Here is a 22,504-nt window from a genome sequence, read left to right as displayed (position 1 = left end):
AGTCTGGCACAATGTTTGTCTACCAGAGGGAGGTGTTGCTGCAGCTCTTGCTCATGGCCACCATCTCTCCCCTTTTACAAATGAGGAAACGGAGATACAAAAAGAAGTGAAGCACCAGAAATCTCTCACAACTGCTGACAACAGCCACATTCAAGCACAATCTTATTTCTCCAAGCTTTGAACCCTTTGAAAATAGAATTCAAAACCAAACAGGCTGCAAACAGTAACCAGAACCTAGAAAAAGCCTCTCAAATTTGGAGTGTGAACCAAGCTATAGGGGTCTTTTTCTCCCTCTGCCTCTTCTTGCTCTTTGGAGTAAAATAAAACAAATTTCTAGTTAGAAAAATACCCCATTGAGTTTTCCTGAAAACAGCTCTCCTGGGGGTGGAGAGAGCGTCAAGAACTTGAGAGTGATTTCTTTAGTTCCTCATGGCTGCCTTTAACATTCCTCTAGCATTTTAACTCAGCTGTTCCCTTTTCAGGCTGTGTTCTGTCTTTGGGGAGCCACACTGACTACATGAGGACTTGAACATTTTACTTACCCTCTAGGATAACGGACTATCAGGACCTGGACTATAACCTGAGCTTTATTTATTTACCTCACTGTTAAGGCATGACTCCTGGGCTTGTGCGAAAAAGTAGTTTCCAGACCCATCTTCCACCTTATCAGGGCTAATATAGTGTGCTGCCCACAATGAATTATCTTTAATTGCATTTTGCGTAGAGGAATGAATGCTTGGGTATCTCCAGTTGTCTTTCCTTACTGCTCGTTGGAGTGAAGTCCCAGCCTTCACTTGCTAGGATAGAGACAGACAGTTCTGCTGAAAAGAGTTTCATTGCAAGGCACTGTTCAAAGTCTTAGACAGACAGGAGCAGTCCTGTTGGTAAACATCAGAGTCATTTACTGCCATAATTGAGTTTTTTCTGGTGTGGGAGCTCTTCTTCCTTCTCTGTATCCCCGTCTAAAGGAAAACCTGTCAGGGTATACTTGAGTGACCTTCAGAGGAACAGGACCAGTGAAGTCATTGCTGTCTCAGCTGACCGGTTATCGCCTGCTTTATTAAGATGCCAGGGGCTGCTGATGTAGATTCCAGGGTGGAACCAGAGGAGCAAACTAGTGTCAATGGTTAACCTGGGTTCTTGATATCCGAGGTTTTTCTTTCCTTTATTATTAACTAAAGAACATTCTTAACCATTGCAAGCTGAAAGCAACCAGCTCATACCTCTCTATGGAAGTGTGTGAATGAAGGTAAGCATTACTTCATACTTTGTTATTACATACTCTTTTGCTATGCTGAAAGTTTATACTTGCTGGTCCTTTTGTGTGGAGATTGTCAAGGTTCCATGGCCATCATTGCAAATGTCCGTGTTGAATGAAATGCAATTAAAATGATTTAGTAATAGTGTGTCATATTCCTGAATTTCTTTTGAGGTTTTGGGTAAAAGCAGGCTCACATAGGTGTTTGTAGAGTCTGTGAAACAGATGTCATCTATCATTATACAGGTTAGATATCTTAAAGTCAGTATATCACATTCATCCCATCTGGTGAATTCTCAGATTTCTTTCAAATATCAGATTATTGGAACCCAGATGTATATATGAGGATTTATCAGCATGTATGCATAAAAACTGTGTATTTTATATCCCCTCAAAGCTTCAAGAAACTTACTTTTTCTTTTAAGTATATATAAAGATACAAGAGGAAATAAAACATCAATTTCTCTAGACTTGTTTTAACATGAATTCGATACCAGGAACTTTCTTCTTTATTCCGCTAAAGCAGCAGTTCTCAACCTGTGGGTCGTGATCTCTTTGGGGTCAGATATCCTGCATATCAGATATTTATATTACTTCTCATAACAGTAGCAAAATTATAGTTATGAAGTAGCAATGAAATAATTTTATGATTGGGGTCAACACAACATGAGGAACTGTATTAAAGGGTTGCAGCTTTAGGAAGTTTGAGAACCATTACTTAAAGCTTTTTTTTTTTTTTAAACCTAGTCAGACTTTTATTTTTAGAGATAAGAAGCCAAAGGTTTCTGCTCTTCAGTATTTCCAGTAGCAGTGCACACCATACCACACCCTAGTCTAAAAGGAAAAAGCAAAACAAAACAAAAACAAAAACTCATTTTCGGATCATGCAAAGCTCTTGGGCCAAATGTGTAAAAGCCTTGTGGGATGGGGCCAGTAGGAGACAGTGCTGATCTGTAAGGTCTGTGTTCAGAGAAGTGCCTGTTTCAGGACACTGAAATCAAGGAAGACCAGACACACTGGCATCCGTGGCTCCCTCACGCCTGTACAAAGTAAACAGACTAAACCATTATCATAAACTAAACAAACCAAGGCCAAAACAAGGAATTATTCCTGGGGCCAATTTTTTGTCTATGAAAATCTTAAAAAAAATTTGTTTTTCAAAATTTATTCAGAAAATTGTGGACTTAATATCTATTCTCTGGCTTCTAGGAGTTCAGACTTATAAAACTGAATTGCTGTTGGCAGGCTTATGTGGTCATCAAAAACTTTTCTCTAAAGTAGATGACATTTGTTGATGGATTCTATCCCTGTGGAGTTGAATGTCTAGGAGAGTGGGTTTAGAAGAGAGGGCTGTAGTATGACTTTTTAATATTACCCTTCACCACTCAGTGAAAGCCAGGGCCTTAAAAATAAAAGAATAAATCTATGTGCTCTTACTGGCTACTATGGGAAATGTAAACCAAGCACTCTCTGTGTATAGTTTTAACCAGAAATAAATAAATAAATAAATAAATAAATAAATAAATAAATAAGAAAAATATAGCTTGAGGTATTCGAATCACAGCTGATTTTAGAACACATGTAATGATGTTCTGAAATTAAGCCAAAAATGAAGGCTAAAAATTAACAAAGCTTAATGTTCAATTCAAATTCGGAGAGAATAGTTGGGGAGTTGGGAGGCTAGAGAGAATCTGGAGAAAGAAAGAGAAGAGGAGAGGGAGAGAGGGAATGAAGGAGGGAGGAAGGGAGGGAAAGACAGGGAGAAAGAGAGAGAGAAAGACAGACAGACAGACAGACACACACACACACACACACACACAGAGAGAGAGAGAGAGAGAGAGAGAGAGAGAGAGAGAGAGAGAGAGAGAGAGAGACTTGAGAAGGTTCTGATGGATATCACCTTACATAAATTTAATTTTAGAACAGGGGAATTGTTATAAATCCCAAACTCCCGTCTCATACAAAATGCTGGGGGTGGTGTGCAAGCCTTAATCTCAACAGTCAGAGCTCTGTGAGTTCAAAGCCAGCCTGGTCTATAAACCCAGTTTCAGGCAAACCAGGACTATATAGAGAAACCCTGTTTCAAAAAGCAAGCAAATAAACAAGCAAACAAAAACAAACCAGAACAAAATTTGACGTTTGAAACCATAAAATCAGAATGAAAGGAACACTCAATGTGCTATTTGATGCATTATTTTTAATTAATTAATTTTATTTTATAAGTATGGGTGCTTTGCTTCAATTAAAATACATAAATATTTAAAATAAATAAATAAAATATATATCTCTGCATACTTGATGAGTTCAGAAGATGTTAGATCCCTGGCATTGAAGATAATGGTATTTGCTAGCCACCTTTGCTATGAAATAATCCTTTTGCCTGCGAAGATTTGTCACTTGTATTGGTTTAATAAAGGACTAAATGTCCAATAACTAGGCAGGTGGAAGTTAGGCGGGACTTGTGGACAAAGAGAGAGCACAGGGAAGGAGAGCAGAGTTGCCAGGGAGATGCAGAGGAAGCAGGAGATGAACATGCCATGCTGAAAAAAGGTACTGGCACACAGCAGAGCATAAATAAGAAAAATGGGTTAATCAAGTTGTAAAAGCTAGTTAGTAACACACCTAACCTATCAGCCAAGCATTTATAATTAATAATAAGTCCCTGTGTGGTTATTTTGGGAGTGGGCTGACAGTACAGAAACCCCACCCACACACCTTGAGGGTGCTAGGAACCAAACCTGGTCCTCTTCAAGAGCAACAAATACTCTTCATTGATGAGCTGCCTCTCTAGCACCATGGATGTAGTCTTTTAGTTAGTACATTGACTCAGGAGAGTTTTCAAGGACACTGAGACAAAATGTTTCTTGCAAATATGTATATGTGTTAATGGTGAGGACTTCAATATAAATTAAGATAAAATTAGGAATTGGCAAAATGTTAGCTTCGGAATAAGTGATAGGTGCATAAAGGTCATCTAAAGTAAATATTTGATAGTCAAATAATCTGTTTAATTTCTTGATTCAGTTTGTAAAACTTGCCACTTAAACATTGTTGATATTTTCTCAAACATGAAGTTTACATTTGAGTATCCCATATTGATTCCTAGTGTTAGGAAAGGTGGCCACAAACCTAATTTTAAAAATTTGGTGGACCGTTTGGTTATTTCATGCACCATATGGATCATAAATATGTCCAGGGAAAGGTGAGGAAGCTCTTGGGATGATTACTGTGTTCTGGATGTTGAAGGCCTCTATTCATAGACTTCTTGGAAAGGACTTGCTCTGTTATAATTGTCCTATGCATGAAGCTTGCGTTTTTTACACTCAGGATGTATAGTCTTGGAAGAGTTGCACAGCCTGTCTGGGTCTAAGACGCAAACTCAGTCTTGACTGAATTTTAATGTGCATGTGCTCCCTGACCCCTTCCAATACCTCCCTTTTCTGATTCACTCGCCCCAAGAGGAACTGTGTTCACTAAAGAGAACAAGGAAGGTTTCTACCAAGATCTCTGACATTGGTTTCTGTATTCTCTAATGCGGCTGGGAATTCAAGTGGACTGCCAATATCACATCTTTCTCCTTTTCTCTGAACTTATCAGTGACTTTCCTTCCATGGGTATGTGATTCAACCAATTGATCAAGTGTCTACCATTTAATAAGCTTTATCAATGCACATGCCTAAGGCCTTAGCTTTCAAGACTTCTCCCTAATTCTTTCATTATGTTGTTATCACACATTCATTTTTAACTCCTAAATTGATTCTCTAATAATAAAACATTATATATTTCCTCACTAGTATTATGTTGTAAGTGAAAAAGGGGATTATTTTTACTTATTCTTTGAGAATTTCATACATAGATGGGATATAATTTGAGCTTATCTGATCCTGCTACCCCATCCTATAAGGAAAGTAATATCTACATTATGCTTGTGAAGAAAGAAACTGTCAAATTCTAGGATTTTTCAAAATCTACCATACTCTCAAGTTCTTGTCCCATATCAACTTTAAAATTGACACAATGGGTTAAATATGTAATCATTTCCCTGATTTGGTTGGTACAGTACTTAACAGTACATTTTTTTCCATCAATTAATTTGCATGTTGATCTTCTGAGCAGACTCAACAGTCTCAAAATCTGAGTATTGAGTAGGACACTGTCTAATAAAATGAAGCCATTGGCTTAAGAAATGTAAAGGATAAGTATGTGTGATATAATAATAATTCCATATATTCAACAAATATTTGTTATGTACCTACTCTGTGATAGATGTTGACCAAATATAACAATATATTAGCAAATAGAGACAGAAGATCCTCAACTTGCTGAATCTCAGATTTTAGTATAACTTGTGAGAGTCTATCTGTGAGTAAAATATGTAGGTTAAATCAATAGCACATTGAATGGTGATAAGTAGTATGAAAGAAAATAGAATATGAGATGGGATCATATGGAAAGGACAGAGAAGTGAGGATAATATATTCATCCTCTACTGATATATAACAGATGATTTTGAAACTTCGTGGTTAAGAGGAGCAAACATTTTCCATCTCACACTATTTGTGAGTCAGGAGATTAGCTTCTGCAGATCTTCTGGGTTGTGCTTAATGTCTCTTACATATTGTAGTCAGTTGTTTACAGGAGCATTATTTATTTCTATTCTCACTAGAGATGATCTTTCTTTCAAGATTAATAATCATCTGGAATTTAACAGGCTTCTTCATGGGCAAGTGGATGGGTAGACTACCTCTGTTATCTTTTTGGCTAGAGCATCCCTTCAGTTTCTGACAAAATGGGCTTCCCTGCAAGGTGGCTCACAATACAGCAATGGGTTTCAATTTTGACAAGCAAGCAAAAAGTTACAATAGGAACTGGAGTTCCTTTTCCATGTCATCATGAAAGTGACAACCCCTAATTTTGACCATGTTCTATAAATTAAAATGAGTCATAGGGGACTCAAGAGATGTATCAATAGTTAATTGCATTTATTGCTTGAGCAGAAGACCTGGGTGCAATTCTCAGCACCCATATGGTTGCTCACAACCATTTGTAACTGTACTAGGGTGGATCTGTCATTCTCTTCTGATCTGTGAATAGGAACCAGGCATATACATGTGGTATGCATACAAATATGCTGGTGAACATTCAGACTCATAAAATAAATAAATAGAAAACATTAACATAAATCACTTAATCCAGGTCACACTGAAGGGCAAGTTATTAAATAGGAGCTTGAATGTTAGGAAGTAGGACCCATCTTTAAAGCTTCATACTTCAGGTTGGAATTTGTATATAGGCTTGCCAAGAAAGGCCTCAGTGAAAGGTGATATCTGAGAGAAGACCTGGAGGTGGCAAGAAGTCATCAATATCAGTTCTGGTTCATGGAAAATCCCTGAGACAAAGGATCAATATCATGCTCAAGAAACAGGAAGGAGGTGGACAGAGCAAAAGCAAAGTTGGAGAAGTGCAAATGTAGTGTGTAGATTCTGTAAGCCAGATGTGTCAGAGCAAGCTTTTGAGATGGTAGGGAAAAAATAACAAAGTGTCTTTAAGTAGGTAAAAGGATAATGAGAGGCTCATGGATGATAGGCAAATAATGTGGATGAGCAAAATGCAAAAACAAGAACAGGCAGAATTAGTATAATCATTACAAGAGCTGAAGACATAACTCTTCTAGCTTGCCCAGTGCAATAAGCCAATGGCATCATAGCACCAAGACTGAAGTTAAGGGTGCAGTTACCACAAAGACACAAGAACAAAAACACATCTAATCAGCACAGAAGCCATGCTTTCTCTGGATAGTCTCAGATGTTGGTAACACAAGATACTGCCAAGTGAGCATAGGTTTAAGGGCCACTAGGCAGAATTAGAAGATATTCTTCCATTACCCTCCTGCTGGAGACATGTCGTGTTCTCATGGGGGTGATTCAAGACCAGTCAGCACATCTGTTAGCTTCAGTACCTCCAAATTGTCTCTGTTGGAAACCATGATAATGATTTTTTTAAAGAAGTCCTTTTGGGATTTCTATCAAAGTTAAAATAAACTGGTAGGTGGTTTGGACTAAAGTTCTTAAAACCAACAGTCCAGCTTTGTGGGAAAGATGGTTTTACTCTTTGAAATGCATTTCATGGAATCTCCCCCATCAAGGAGAGTCCCATCTTGCCTTCAGAGCTGGCCATTCTCTGCAGATTCCTTTTATCATCACCCTTCAGATCCATTTAACAACACCCAACAAATGGGAAGATGGCAGCATTCCATGCAACTGCTTTCAAGTGAAAGGAAAAGGTGAAATCAATTTTTCCTCTACTTGTTCCAGGGTTTCACTATTCCAAAATCAAGGATCTATACAAAATATACATAACACTCAGTAGAAGTATTCATTAGTAAATACAACTTCTCCAAGTACCTTTGTTCCATATAAGGTGTCCTAACAATAAACCTGAAACTGTCTGTAGGTACAGAGGGATAGTGGGGAAGAAACAATATCTATGAAATACCCTCAAATTAGATTTCCCAGAAGTCCTCACCAAGATAACTTTAACTTTAACATGTTGCAGAAATATGATCTTAATTCCAAATTTTAAACTCTCCTTAAGTCCCATTTCAAATTAGAACCATGTTCCCATGACATCAATTCTCAATGAGTCCCATTTTTCTAATATATGATACTAAGAATAATTAAGATCTAGTTTCTGCCCTGAACGGAGCAGGGGAAGGTTAATTTTTCAGTAGTTAAGGGGAAGACAATGTTCAAGCACTGTGGTGATATATCAACCTACTACACTTTCTACAGGAAAGAAGGGTGAGCATCTCAGTTTGTGTCTTGCTGTGCTGTCCGCAGTGTGTTCTTGGAACTCTAAACACTTTGAAATACCAACAGGTTCTTCTCTGAACTCCAAGATTCTCCACCATCAGGAGATCACTCTGATAATTCCTTTACCATTACTGCCCCTCTCCTCTCAGTCATAGCTTACTGAATGGGGTTCCCTAGCAAACGAAAGCAATAGGGGTATAGAAAGATGATAAGCAGGAGGAGGAGAATGAGAGGAAAAAGAAGAAGAGGGGGAAGGAGAAGAGAAAGAAGAGTAGGAGAGTGGTAGTGGAGGTAAGATTTTAAGGAATTAGTTCACAGACTTACAGGGAATGGCAATCCTGAAATCTGCTGAGCAGACTGGGAGTTCTAATAAGTGTTGATTAATATAATCAGACAGGAAACTTATAAAGTTTCCTCAGGCAGGCTGTCTCCCCCATTCTTGGAGTCTTCAAGTAATCTGATGATCTCATATTTTGGAGGGTAGTATGATCACTCAAAGTCCACTAATTAGAAATATTCAAAACACAATTTAACTTACAGCTTCATAGTAATATCTAGATTGTTCTTTAATCAAATTGGGCACCATTGCCTGGATGAGTTGACACATGGATTAGCCATGATGGTAACTTGGGCATTTTCTTCTTAAGACATTTTGCAATCTGGTTAGGAAATATAATGCATTTTTAAGCTTCAGATTCTGTTAAGGAAATTGAAATCCATAGTCTATTAACTGCATACATTTGAAATTGCATGCCATGAATGTGCCTGTAAATAATATTAGCATGTAGACTTGTTCATAACTCATTTAAAACACCATTTCCGGTACTATAGCTTTTAATGATGTAACTTAATCATGAGAAAGTGGTTTCTCTTCCATGAGATGAAGGACAAGTTAATGTAAAAGGCACTCATGGTCCTGCCCTAACTGCAGTTACTCTTTTTCTGCACCTTCATGTAGTGTATTATTCATGCATGAGTTCTGACTCTGAATAGTTGCCCTCACAATGGTAGGAGACTATAAAGGGCTATGAGCATCGTAGGGTACAGACGATATGCTGTTCATTTATTACAACATTTGGATTTGAAGTAAGGAAAATAGCTAAGGTAAGTGATAATCCATTGAAACAATTAGTTTGGAGAAACATATATATATATATATATATATATATATATATAATTTCAACACTGTCATGCACTGAAAAAATTCTAAGACTGGAATATTTTGAGTCTTCCATGTTATATTCTGATAATCTCTAGAATTTGGAGTTTAATAAGACTAATTTATTCAGTTTGCTTCCTCCATATGAAGTCATGTTTCTTTAATGGAAAAGTTTGAGAAGCATCGATAGAAAGTATAGTGTATGTGTGTGTGTGTGTGTGTGTGTGTGTGTGTGTGTGTGTGTGTGTATGTGTGTGTGTTGTTTGTGTGAGGAGGATATTGGATGTCTTGCATTATCAACTCCTTATCTTATTCCCTTGAGACAGTGTCTCACTGAATCTGGATATAAGCTGGCAGCCAGCAAGCCTCAGGGATCCTCCTGTTTCTGCCCCTACCCCTCAGTGCTAGGATTTAAGACCTTTGAGCAGTCATGCTAAGCTTTTCAAATGGCTACTATTAGTCCAAACTCAGGTCCTTGTGTTATGTACCCATCTTTCAAATGTAGGATGGATTTTATGGGGGCAATGTTCTTAAGCTCTATTAGTAATTAACTAACCGGCTCCGCCCATGAAAAATATCCATTCATCCGAGAGTTTGGCCAGTCTTTTTACAAGTGTATTTGATCTCATCTATAATGAGACTGGCCCAAGAAATGAGCACTTTAGGATATTTTGTCTCTACTTTGGGAAAATAATCCAAAATAACTTTATAAAATAAGGTCTGTGATTCAGGGCTCCTATCAATGGGGACGGGACAGTGAGTTTGCTGTAGAAGAACATAGTAGTTCTCGCTGACCAACACTGAAAAGACACAGTCAGCCATTTCTGGGAAGCTAATTAGGTAGGGAGTTTAACTTTCACCTCTCTTGCATTGTACTTTGAATTATGTTTACAGGTGACCCCCTGAAATCATTCCTGAATTTGTAACTGGAATTTGAGAAAGTGCCAGAAAATTACAGGTTATTCATGATGTACCAGGATTATCTCATCAGAAGATCTACTTTGAATGTTTAGCCCAACATTTGTTTGGTTCAGAATTGAGTCAACTTGTGGGTGGGTGCAAGGAGAAAATGGTGGCTAATTGGCACAAATGATCTAAGATTTATAAGTTACTCATTTTCAAATTTAGGCTTTCTGGAAATAGAAGATTGTTTCATTTCCTCATGACTGAAATTTTATTAATAATGATATTGAGATGGAGATAAGATTGCATAGTTTGTACTAAGGTTTTACCCGATAAAGAAGTAATCAGAGCAACAAATGAGAATGTAGGAAATGTGGACAGGACACACAGACCCAACAAAAACCAGACAGAATCAAAATGCAGTGTGCCTTACACTTATGAACAGCGCTGGGCCTTGGGACACTGTTTCTATATTTTGAGTTGCTGTAGCAGAGTGTGTTTAAAGCTTCTCCTGTACAGATGTGTCAACTCATGCTTGTTCTTTGCAAATGTAAATAGTGGGTACTGCTTCTTGAATTGTGCATAGAATTTGGCTGTCATCCACTGGGTCAGCTTGGAAAACAGAAACAGGAACACAGAATGAACAGAGCTAGAAGGCTAGGAGTAACATAACATTGTGTCCCAGGGATAGTGTTGTTCAATTGCAAGGCCTTGAATGTGTGAGTCTATATAAAATAATGTCTATTTAATGTATGAAGTACTGCCATGATAATTTCTATATAGTGAGTGCAATTTTGTGGACTTGGCTGTTTATACATCAAAATAACTGTTCAGTAAGTATTTTGCTTCTCCATAGGCAAAATGCTATCTTTTGCATGTTGTTTTCCTCAGTTGAACAAATATCACTTTCTTTCCTTCTAAGCGGGTGTACAATGACTCATGCTGTTGGATACTGGAGGGATAAAGATTATACTTTCAGTTCCTAGCCTTTGGTAAAGCCAAAAATTGGTAAATGAAGACACTTTCAGAAATAATAACACAGTGCCTGGGAAGTTAGGATTCCTTGTAGGTGTAAATTTTGTGTTACAACTTGGGAAAAGGGTTATCTGGCTGATTTTGAAGAGCCTATCATGTTTGGGAAATGTGAGGCATTCAGCATGGTTGAGTGTTGGTGCTTTGTGTGAGGTCAGAAGCAGGGTTTGTGATATACACATAGTTATGCAATTATGTTGGCTTTTAAATGTGGACACACAGCCTAGGTGAAGCTGTTGCTTCTCTCTTGACACTAAAACCTGATGCTATAGGGTAAGCAGTTGGAAGGACCAGTGGATTTAAGGGGAAGAAGGCAGTGGATAAAGGTCAATGATGGCTGCTGATGTCATTGAGGCATCATTAAGTCTACATTGTTCTCTCATGGCGTTGAAGACTCCAACTTGATGAAGACGTTCATCAGGAGGAGCTGGAGTCACAGCGGTTGGGGGCAAATCGCAGGATATATTGACAGCCAGCCAGAGTATACTTCAGTAAAGCAGTTATAACCTGCATAACTGTCACAGTATCATATCCTATGGTGACCTTTGGATGCCAGAAGAATGCAGCTATTGGTTCTCTTCTACATTACATATGAGATGTGGTATATTTCCTATAGCCTGAGCTAACTGGGAACCTAACTGTGACGTGTGCAGGAAAAAGGAATTCTAAACTTCTAGCACCAAACTTTGCACATACCCAAATTCAGAACAAAAAATCAAATGCACCAAATAGTTGACTGAATGGTAGCAGTGTCACCCTGCTTTTGACTACAAGCGAGATTAATGCAAACTAACAAGATTTGAAGCTATTGCATTTCTAATGAGTTTTCAGAGAGGCATCTTGGCTGTCTGCTTTTGAATTATTTCCACTTTAAAAGATGAAATACCAGGGAATGGCTCTATCCTAGATAATTTAATGAGCTTGGGTTCTGTAAGATTGCCTCATCTCTTGTCAAGTCAGTTGGTGGAGTCATGGTACTGAATGGATAACAACTGAGCAGCTCCATTGACCACAACACTTTGCTTTATGCAAGTATGCCCACTTTTTAAAGCCACCATATACTTTGCCACCATGTTTATAAACTTTATATTTATTCTAAGCAATGAAAGCAACAAAGAATGCTGAAAACATTATCAGAAATCCTTAACCATTAATAATTGAAACAAAAAGACAGGGGATAGGAAATGCGTTCTCAAAATATGATGTCAAATCCACATAATGCAAAAGAGTTGCTAGTATGCCATCTACAGATTGTCTTTCCTATTTCTGTCTCATTTTATTCACTTGAGTCTGGTTAACCTTTTTATTTAACCTTTATCCCAATTTCTTTCATGCCAGTGCTATCTAGTTGGGAAGATTTTGTGTATTTCAAGATTTCATATTTCCTGAATTTATAAAGATAGTGTCCAACTAAATGAAGTAATTTACTTGAGTATTTTATTTCTGTATCCCAAGTGTTCTGTTGCTTACTCATGAAAAGGCTATATTTCTGAAGCTTGCATTAACAATAATAGACTTTGTGGAGATGGTATGAAACCATCACCTACAAACAACCAAGGAACACCTATCAATTCACAACAGAAGTTATATCTTGAAATTAGTATTTATTATATTATTAAATTCACAAATTCTGTGAGCTCTTATAAGTGCTTTGAAGTATTAATTCTTTAATCATAAAGACAGAGTTTATTATATATGAGGAATGGGATCGGGAGGACAGGGAGTAGTCTGAATATCACACATGTATTACACTAAATGATATAGCTGAGTGTGAACTAGACGCTATTTCTCCAGAGTGTGCATTTTAGTCACTAAGCTATATGCTCCCCAGAAACTCAGTGTCCATGAATTGATATCTGTGTAATTTGTTGGGGATGTTAAAAGTATTTGTGTTTAACTTTGAAGTTCTATCTTGAGAGATACTTGGGCACTGGGTTGATGAAAGAGAGTGAGGTTCTCTACTTCATTCTTGCCCTAGTCATTCAAGTATTCATTGTATTGAATTGCTCTGTTTTTCACCCACCTTACTTTGCTGACCCTGTGACAGAATTCATTCCAGAACAACAACAGCAACAAAAAGAAATTTTTAGTTTGACCCGTGATTTCAGAGAGTGCCAATAAAATCACGGGAGAGCAGTTTATCTTGTGGCAGTAGGATCATGGCATGAAGGCTATTCCCATCATAGTGACAGAAACTGGAACCAGACCAGGCTATATCATCTTCAAAGACCCACACCTACTGACCTACTTCTACCAGCAGGGGCTCATCTAGGTTTCACAACCTCCCAAAATAGTTCCTCCAGCTGGGAAACAATTGGTCAAAAAGTTAACAGGTAAAGGATGTTTCATTTTCAAACCATAGCTCACACCAAACACTAAACAGCTCATACACTTCCAAGGCATTAGAACAAACAAACAAACACAACAACAGCAACAAAACCCCAAGCAGATTGAAAATAGAGCAGGCTAAATCTGTCTTTTGTTGAACAGGTACAATCTCTGATGCAGGGCTTGTCATTTACATCAAAAGTTAATAACCTCAAATAAAACTTCAATAACACAAATCGATGAGAATTTTGACTCACTGAGCAAATACAATATCAATTCAAAAGGAAGCAATATTTCATTGATGTGGAAAGATCCACTTGTCTCTTGTGTTCTTACTGATGTTTGTATTCAATCTAATGGACTGAATTTCAAATATTGTACTGTGACACCATTTGGGGATGAAGAAATGAGCACAAAAGTAAAATACAGAAGTGTTTGGTAGGTTGCTTAGTTTAGGATGAAAAGTTTCTTCCTAGTCCAATACAACATTAATAGCATATGAATATTACTTTAAAGTTGCTGCTTCTGGGTCTTCGCCATATGATATTCATGAGAAAGTAAAGGCAAACATTACTTTTTATCTTGACATGATGATTAGTTAATGAAGAATAATAATGGTATGCAGTCACTTGCTAAAATTTTGTATGCAGTGGAGTGCATGATTTTTTTTTGTCCCAAAGCATAGTCATATTATAAATGAATTTACTTATGTCCCATAATATATTATCCTTGAAGTCATATTAATATTTTCTCAACAGACTTCAGACAAAAGCCAACAGCCTGCAAAAAACACAGCTTTAGCAGTGAAATATTGTCAGACTGGCAGAAAACTATAGCACCCAAGAGAGCAAGTGGTACAAAATCATGACCATTGCTAAAGCAGTTACACTTGCATGATCACATCAGGGGGAGAACAAGGATGTTTATATTTTTAACTGGATACAAGTATTACTGGAAGAGGGCACTATGTTGTCCTGCCCTGCAAACCATTAGTTCAGTCATTTTAAAGATGACACAACCTCTTAGGTTCTAATAAACTCCTTTGTGATTTCCTTTTACGTCATCTCAGCTTTTAAACTAAATATCAGTTCCTTTACTGGCATAGTTTCTATTCTTTTTTGTTCCATCTTCAGTCCTTGGTTGTTTTGATTTCTACTGAAAATAACAGACAGCATTTGCGGTGGCATGTTGGAGCTTAGAAAATTCTTTTACACTGGTTGGCATCTTTGGGGGACTTTTAAAAGTAGCCCAATGACATTTTCATGCATGTATATAATTTATCTTTATCATAGTCACTCCCTTTAGCTCTCTCCTGTCCCCTCTCACTCCTTCTGAGCCTCTACTAGTCCCCTTCCTAGTTTCATGTCTCTTCGTGTGTATAATCCAATTAAGTGAATTAATTTAATTAGGGCTGCATACAGGAATATGGCTGAGGGGTTGTTTATAGGAGCAAACAACTTCACAGTAGCTACACTACTGAAGAAAATGTCTCTCGTGTCCCAAAACCATTATCTGTCTCTAGATCCTTAGGGAAGGTTGTGGTCTAGTAAGCTCTGTCTCCACTAGCAACTTGACATATGACATAATCAAAACCATTCTTAGTGTTAGAATTCTTACTGTAGTGGTGGAAACACTAATAGGTTAATTAAGTGATGTGATAATGTGTCACAGACTCAGGAGCCTGAATTGCAGTATCCACTACCTTCTTTTACCATATTAATGCAACAGTACATTCCCCCCCCCCACGACCTGTTAACTTCTTCACTGAAGAACTCTTACAGGCAAACAAGTGCCTTCTTAGTATAGTCTCAGGGTGCTTGCTGTTTAGAACCAGACTGGAGTTTAATGTATACTCCTTGCTTATGAGCTACATGATCTAGTTTAGCAGTCCTCAGTGTGAAGCAGTATCAGCCTCCTTTGGGAACTTGTAAGAAATGCACATTCCTAGACTCTGACCTGGTCATCTACAACTCTGGGGACAGAGGTCAGCCCATCTGTGTAACAAACCCCAATAAGACTGTGGCACACACCGAAGTTTGGAAATCAGGTGTAGGACAAAGTACTTCTACAGAGCCTGTGCTGTTTTTGGAAATTGGGTCCCTGACAACCATGCCTCGGCGCTCGCAGGATGGGGATGTGGTTAGAAAGAGAAATACAGCCAGCATGTTAGAAATGAAAACATCCCCAGGGCATTCAAGTTCATTGCAAGGATTAATTCTAAATAATTCTTTAAAATTGATTCATTGTGGGGGAGAAAAGCTACTGTATCCTTTTTTGGATACAGTAGTATTTCTTAACTTGGAACTGATTGTTAATTCTAACATATATCTGGGTTAGCTACGGGCACACTGGCTGTATTCAAAGTGGTTAGTGTTTGCCGTTGAAAAGGAGTCAAATGAAGTTTGTGCCTGGACTTTTGCCTTCGTGCTTTTCTTTTTCCACATGGGCACTTTGGGTAGGTGGATGGGGAAGCATGAGCAAGGTGTGACCCCTCCCTTTATCACCTTTAGCTCATGTGCTGTCCATATGACTCTAGATTTTGTATTCTAATACTTTTGTCCCATAGGCTGATTTTAGTCCCATGGTTTGAATTACCTGCAATTTATCAACCAAAACATGACTTCATAAGTCAAAAGCCCCAATTCTATAAAAAACAAAACAAAACAAAAAACTACAAATTTAATTCAAAACCTCTTGTCAAAGAAGGTGTTTAGCTTTGTTTTATCTTCTTGCATTCTACAAAGAGCTACTTCACTTATCTACAACTTTCCCAAGCCAAGTAGCAGTAGTATTCATTTTATTGGCAATTTTAGGGGGTATAATACAACAATTCAGTAAAATCAGTAATGTTGCTAGATGGAATCCAGAAGCAGAGAGAGAGAGAGAGAGAGAGAGAGAGAGAGAGAGAGAGAGAGAAGAAGAAGAAGAAGGAGGAGGAGGAGGAGGAGGAGGAGGAGGGAGAGAGAGAGAGAGAGAGAGAGAGAGAGAGAGAGAGAGAGAGAGAGAGAGCCAATTCATACTTCTAATTCTTGTCTTTTTCTTTTGACACATCTTTCTGGATCTACAAAGGCACATAGCAGTTGTTAAATGCCCACCAAGCATCAGGTTTTGTGCTGTTGATATAGGACCATGCTGTGTCATTTCTGTGCCCCTTTCAGTGGGAAGTATTCTATAATGTGATCTGGGGGTAGTAAGCTGTATCAGCTGGCTGCCTACGTCTTGTTTTGGAATTGAGTTGTGTATAATTTAGGTAGTAGTTTCTGATGACTGGAAATAAGAGCAGCTGTTTTTATGTTCTGGCTCCTCATGTTGTCCCTCCTGCCACAACATTTTGTTATTTGTTTCAGTAGTACTCCAGAGTGATATTTTTGACTTGGGGAAGACAGTGTCCAAATTGCTGAAGCATAAAACTACAGGGTGTTCATGACTTTGGTAGCTTACAACCTGAGGGCATACTATTAAATAAGTTTAACTTGTTTTGAATGAGGGAAAATATTTAGCTATAAACTAGACTCTAACTGCATGTAACAACTCTTTTAAATCTCTGTTTATCAAATCAATGTGTAGATAAAGAGAGGAAAGTTATTACTCCAATATTTATATAGAACACACAGCTCTGGATGTTTTGAAATCTCCACTTACTTATACTCAAGACAAAGGCAGAATATGATCCACCGACATGTTAACCCTAGAAATACCTGTTCCTCTCTCTCTTGGTCTGGCATTAAATTCTGCCAGTCAATGTGCTTTAATGGAAGAGACTTTGAAAGGGAAACTGGCAGAATCCACTTCTGCCTGGCCTCGTCTGGCTGGTTCACTGCACCGAAGGAATGCTGTGCTATCCTTTGGAGCCTTTAGTCTTTAGACTCCACTCAGGACTTAATCATTTACTTATCTTTCTGTCAAAGTATCTGTGTTGCTGGAACCGGGCAGGCAATCTGGGAAGAACCTGTTTTGGTTTTTTTTTTTTTTTTTTTTTTGGCTGCTTCCGTCCAAAGGGTACTTGGAGAAAGGCTGATGGTAGTGATTTCATGACTGAATGGGGAAATTGTTCTGAGTTTTTGTTTTTCCCTTTAAAGCGACTTCTACAGGCCTGAGAGCTCTAAGATAAGGAGAAAGTCCACCGTTTTTTAATTCTCTCAAAGGCCTTCAGTAACTAGGAAAATAGATCGTCCTTATTTGGCTGATAATATCGTACACAAATACTTGAGAAATTGAGGTCACTGAAGTGAATAGACTTTGTTTTCCCAGGTACTTCTTTTTGCTTGCCTGAGTTCTGCCTTGTAGCCCAATGCACCAACCATACAGGGGACTTGGTAAGTTCAGCTAACAACTTTTTTAAATCATTTGTCCTTATTCTTGAGATTTCATACAGACGTGCAAAGAGATCTTATAGAAACCCTTATTTTGCCCCTCTTCAGCTTCCCTCCTAAGTCTTTTTTGTTTTAGACAGGGCCTCACTACATAGCTCCAGCTGGTCTGGAATATGCTTTGGTTACCATGCTAACCTAACAGAGATTCACATGCCTCTGCCTACTAGTACTGGGATTAAAAGCTTGCCCCACCCCTGGGCTCACATTTTTTTTTTTTTTTTTTTTTTTTTTATAATCCACCAAGTCCAATTATTTCTACCCAGTGTGTGTGGATGTGGAATAACGTACTGGAGCATGTGGCACTGTAAACCAAATAAAGCCTTCCTTCCCTGTGTTTGATGTTCAGCCAAGGGATTTTATGATAGCAACAGTTCTGAAACTAGAACAGGCCTCTATCCCTGAATCAATGAGAAGATGACTACCTTCTTGTCATAGTGGACTAAATCCCAGCCTTAACCCGAGACCCAAGAACATGTTCAGACTCTCCTGCTAGATGAGATCATATTGAGTTCAGGTAAGAGCACTTGCAACTCTCCCAAAGGGCCCAGGCTCAGCTCCCAGCACCCACATCTTGATTTATAACAGTCTGTAACTCCAGTTCCTGCGGCTCCTACCACTTCTTTTAGCCTCCGAACACACTGCATGAATGTGGTGCAAATATATACATGTGGGCAAAACTCCCACAAGGACAAAGTAAAAGAAGGACAACAAATCACAAATAAACTCATAATCACAGAAGTAAGGCCTATTGTGTGGAGGGTAATGAGGTGAAAGCACTGCACTTCTCTTCCTACCTCTGGCTTGATTTGTTCTTTTAATTTTAGAAGAATGGTAGTTATTTAGTAGTTCTTATAACTACCTGAATCTGATTTGCTGTCAATAAGCTGTCTTCATCATGGTGATAAACAAAATGGAAGGACATGTTCCACAGAGGAAAAGGCCAATAAAAATAGAAAAAAAAAAACAAAACAAAACAATTGACCATGCATATGGGGGACATGGAGCTTTCTCGTAAATAGTTATCCTATTAACAGGGAGAAAATTGTGATTTGGGTGTTGATGCAAGAACCTGTAACTCAGATTTTCTTCCATAACTTTCCATGGGCCCACACAACCAGCATTATGAAGCTTTTCCAATATTTTCCATCTGTAGCTTAAAGAGAAAGCTTCCAGGAGTACTGCATGGGATAACTGACTCAAGCAAGTCTTCTGGACAAGGCTGAATTTCACAGGAGCAAAAGTAGATGATAAGGGAGCTAGCAGAGATGAGGATATCAAAAGTACTTCTGTGAGAGATAACATTCACACAAATTTAGTCTGTAAATCAGAAGAAATGACAGAAGCTGAGAGAACTTCAACTTACACCCAGTAGAAGTATTGATGGTTTATGGTGAAACCACTTCGATGGGAAAAAAAAAAATGCACTGCAAAGGATCAAAACAATCACTTCCATCCATTGTACAGATTTAGTTGAGAAAAAGATGAGCTGGACCAACAGCCATCACAAAGTCGTAAGTGGTAAAATAGATTTTCCTGACTTTAGTTGTTAAAATTCTTCAGCTGATAGATTTGGTGAGGCCCAAGTTTGTTGTGACACAATCATCCGCAGGTTTAAACAATTGGGGGCTGTTATAGAGCATTACCCTTGAAAGGAACTGAAAACTAGGCAAATTCTGTTTCCAGTAACATGGCATGTTGACATAGGAGAGTTTTAGAGTCCTGAAAAATGGCAGGAGTTACTACTTTTCAAAGTTAGCGTGGAGGAGCTACAGAATTTGTTCTCAGAATACCAGAGCCATTGAGCATTATTATAATATAATATTAAAAGATTCCTTAAGATCAGAAAATTGGACTGGAAAGGTAGTTCAGAGAATAATGTGCTTGCTGTGCAAGAACCGAGACCCTCAGGTGTCAGATCCCTAGCGCCCATGTAAAAAACCGAGTCTGTCAGCATGTATCTGTAACCCCTGAACTGAATGGGCATGGATAGGTGTACAGCAGAGGGAGTTCCTCACTAGGCATTCTATCCAAAAGGCAATCTCAGGGTTCGGTGAGAGACCCTCACTCAAGGAAAAAACTGGAAAACAATAGAGAAAAACATATTTGATAACCTAACCTCTGACATACCACACCCACACCCATTGCTCTCCCCCCACAGTGCGGTGAGGGGATCCAAAAGATGTAATTACAATTAAATCCATCAAGCTTTAGTATGTTGGCTAATAGATAATTATATTTCTAAGGAAAAGTTACCTTGAAAACAAACGAGGGGCTAAATGTATTTTTTACTCTATTTATATGGAAGTTTCTGAATAATTATTTCTCTGGTGTTACTTGAGTAATATGTAAGTGCTGGTATGGAGAGCACCATTTTGATGAGAGTATTTTTACATAATTAGCGCCCCATTCATTTCATACTGTATTGTGCCGTTACCTTGAAAGGCTGAGTGTAAAAATGAATAATGGCCAGGCCATGCGTGGCAATGCAGCTCTGACCCACCCATAACAACCTGAGAAGTCCAGTGCAGCCTTTGTAGCAACTATCTCCAAATGGTGAGAAGTAGAAAAAAGACTCTGAGATTCCCGGATGCTTTCCCCACGTTCTTCACCCAGAACACACCAAAGACAGGGATGATGATGGTCCTAAAGCAAGATCATAGCTGTCTCCTCTGCTTCTGCTTAGCCCAGATCCAACTTCCACGGTCAACAACCATTGCTCAGAGCATACCTGAAGAATTTTCTTTCCCCCTACTATAAAGCTTCCCCACAGCTCTGTATGCCTTTGCATCTTTGCCAAATAAAGGTGATACTTGATTCAGGTCAGCAAGCTGTGAACAAATAATTCTTGCTTGTGATTTGCATGATCTTTGTCTATTTTCACAGTCTATCATGGTTCCTGCACAGAAATATCTAAATGGAAGATTAACTCTGGCTAATTAAGAAAATCATTTAGGGTCAATTGAACATCAAATGTGGCATCAATAATTTTGAAAGGCAGATACATGATTGGAGCTGGTTGACCTTTGGAACAAGAGTCAATTGAACTGAGCTGAGATCTGTGATTATTTTGGTCTTTATGGACTCAGTTGATTTACTAGATATCTCAGCAAAAACTACACTTGAGTTCCTGCATATAACATTCTTTGAGAGGCTATTCATTTGTGGAACTACTTAGAAATAATATAGTCACCTGCAAATAATGTAACCTGGCTCTATTTTTATTTTTAATAATATTATATTTCTACTCTTTGAGAACTTCATACAATCTATCTTGACCATATTTACCCTCTACTACTACCTCCATCTCCTCTCAGCTCCACCCTTTCCTTCCTAATGCCCACCCTCTGCTTCATGTCTTTTACTTTTGTCTTTAAATAGAAGACTGTCTTGAAGCAGATGCCCTGGTACTCTGGCTCTTGCAATCATTGGGCCTTCTATCTTCCATGTTCCTCAAGTTTTTGGTATAGGGTTTGTGTTGTAAATGTATTGATAAAGGGACAGCACCTTATTGTCAGTTCATCTCTGCGTTTTGTGGTTTTCTGTAATGATCTGTATCTTCTGAAAGAGAAGCTCATCTGGTGGGGGGCCAAGTGAGGGCTACGGATCTGTGGACACAGGAATAAATAGTTAGCAAGCAATTAAAGATTGTACTGGTTTGGGAACATGGCAGTATTATCTAGGTTTCATGGCCTTCATGAAGTTTACAGTGCCAGGCATGAGTCCAATTAGATGGCATTTGGTTTCCTCCAGGATATAAGTGCCAGTGTCGCACTTTTTAGAATCTTACTGTGTTGGTCATTGTTGTGGATCATAAGTGGTACATTTAGGTAGTACTATTGATTTATTTTTCTCCCTTGACACTTTGCATATAACTCCTTGCAACACTGTGAACTCTAGATCTCAGGGAAAAAGAGACCTCAGATCTAGAACAGTCCCTCTAAGTCCTGTGTTAGAAGCGCATAGTCTCTTTAGCAGTAGGGCTTGGCTTCTTTTACTGGAAGATACAAGGGCAACACCAATGGTCTATATGGCTTTGGGGTTCTCTTCAGTACCCCTTACCAAAACCCTAAGGGAGATCAGTTCTATTTCCTTAAGAAGGTCTGTTTTTTTCTTTATTAACTGATAATTGTGTGTGTGGCATCTATTGGATGATTTCAATTCAGTTTCAATCAAGAATTTCTGTTCATTTTGTGGCATTAAAATGTGTATTAACAGCCGGGTGGTGGTGGCACACGCCTTTAATCCCAGCACTCCGGGGAGGCAGAGGCAGGCGGATCTCTGTGAGTTCGAGGCCAGCCTGGGCTACCAAGTGAGTTCCAGGAAAGGCGCAAAGCTACACAGAGAAATCCTGTCTCGAAAAACCAAAAAAAAAAAAAAATGTGTATTAACACATTGAAGCAGCATGTTGTTAATGTAAAAATTGCTATAGTGACCTTGGGACTTAGGGTATGAGGTTTATTAAGATTTAAAAATATATTTTCTGTAAATTGGTGACCAAACTTCTAGTATGCAGCACTTACTCAAATAAATAATAGCTGTTCCTATTCCTATTATTGTCATTACTTCAGAATCCATGCTTGCATTTCCAAATGACATCTTTTTGAAGTGACTCATTCAGTATTCTGTGGTAAGTCTTGCT

The 22,504-nt window shown here is 38.4% G+C and overlaps 1 protein-coding gene across 1 annotated transcript in view; it reads left to right on the top strand.

Moving 5' to 3' along the window:
• The first annotated feature begins 1,197 nt into the window (after positions 1-1,197).
• Positions 1,198-22,504, top strand: part of Kcnj16 (potassium inwardly rectifying channel subfamily J member 16) — a 57,342-nt gene continuing 36,035 nt past the window's right edge. The window contains exon 1 of the mRNA XM_037200680.1: positions 1,198-1,249. The gene's annotated coding sequence lies outside the window, so the exon portion shown is untranslated. The remainder of the gene's footprint in view (positions 1,250-22,504) is intronic.

Source organism: Peromyscus leucopus, chromosome 8b (assembly GCF_004664715.2).
Source record: "Peromyscus leucopus breed LL Stock chromosome 8b, UCI_PerLeu_2.1, whole genome shotgun sequence".
Classification (NCBI taxonomy): Eukaryota; Metazoa; Chordata; class Mammalia; order Rodentia; family Cricetidae; genus Peromyscus; species Peromyscus leucopus.
Note: the sequence above shows the minus strand (reverse complement) of the source record. Positions and strands in the feature narration are given on the sequence as shown.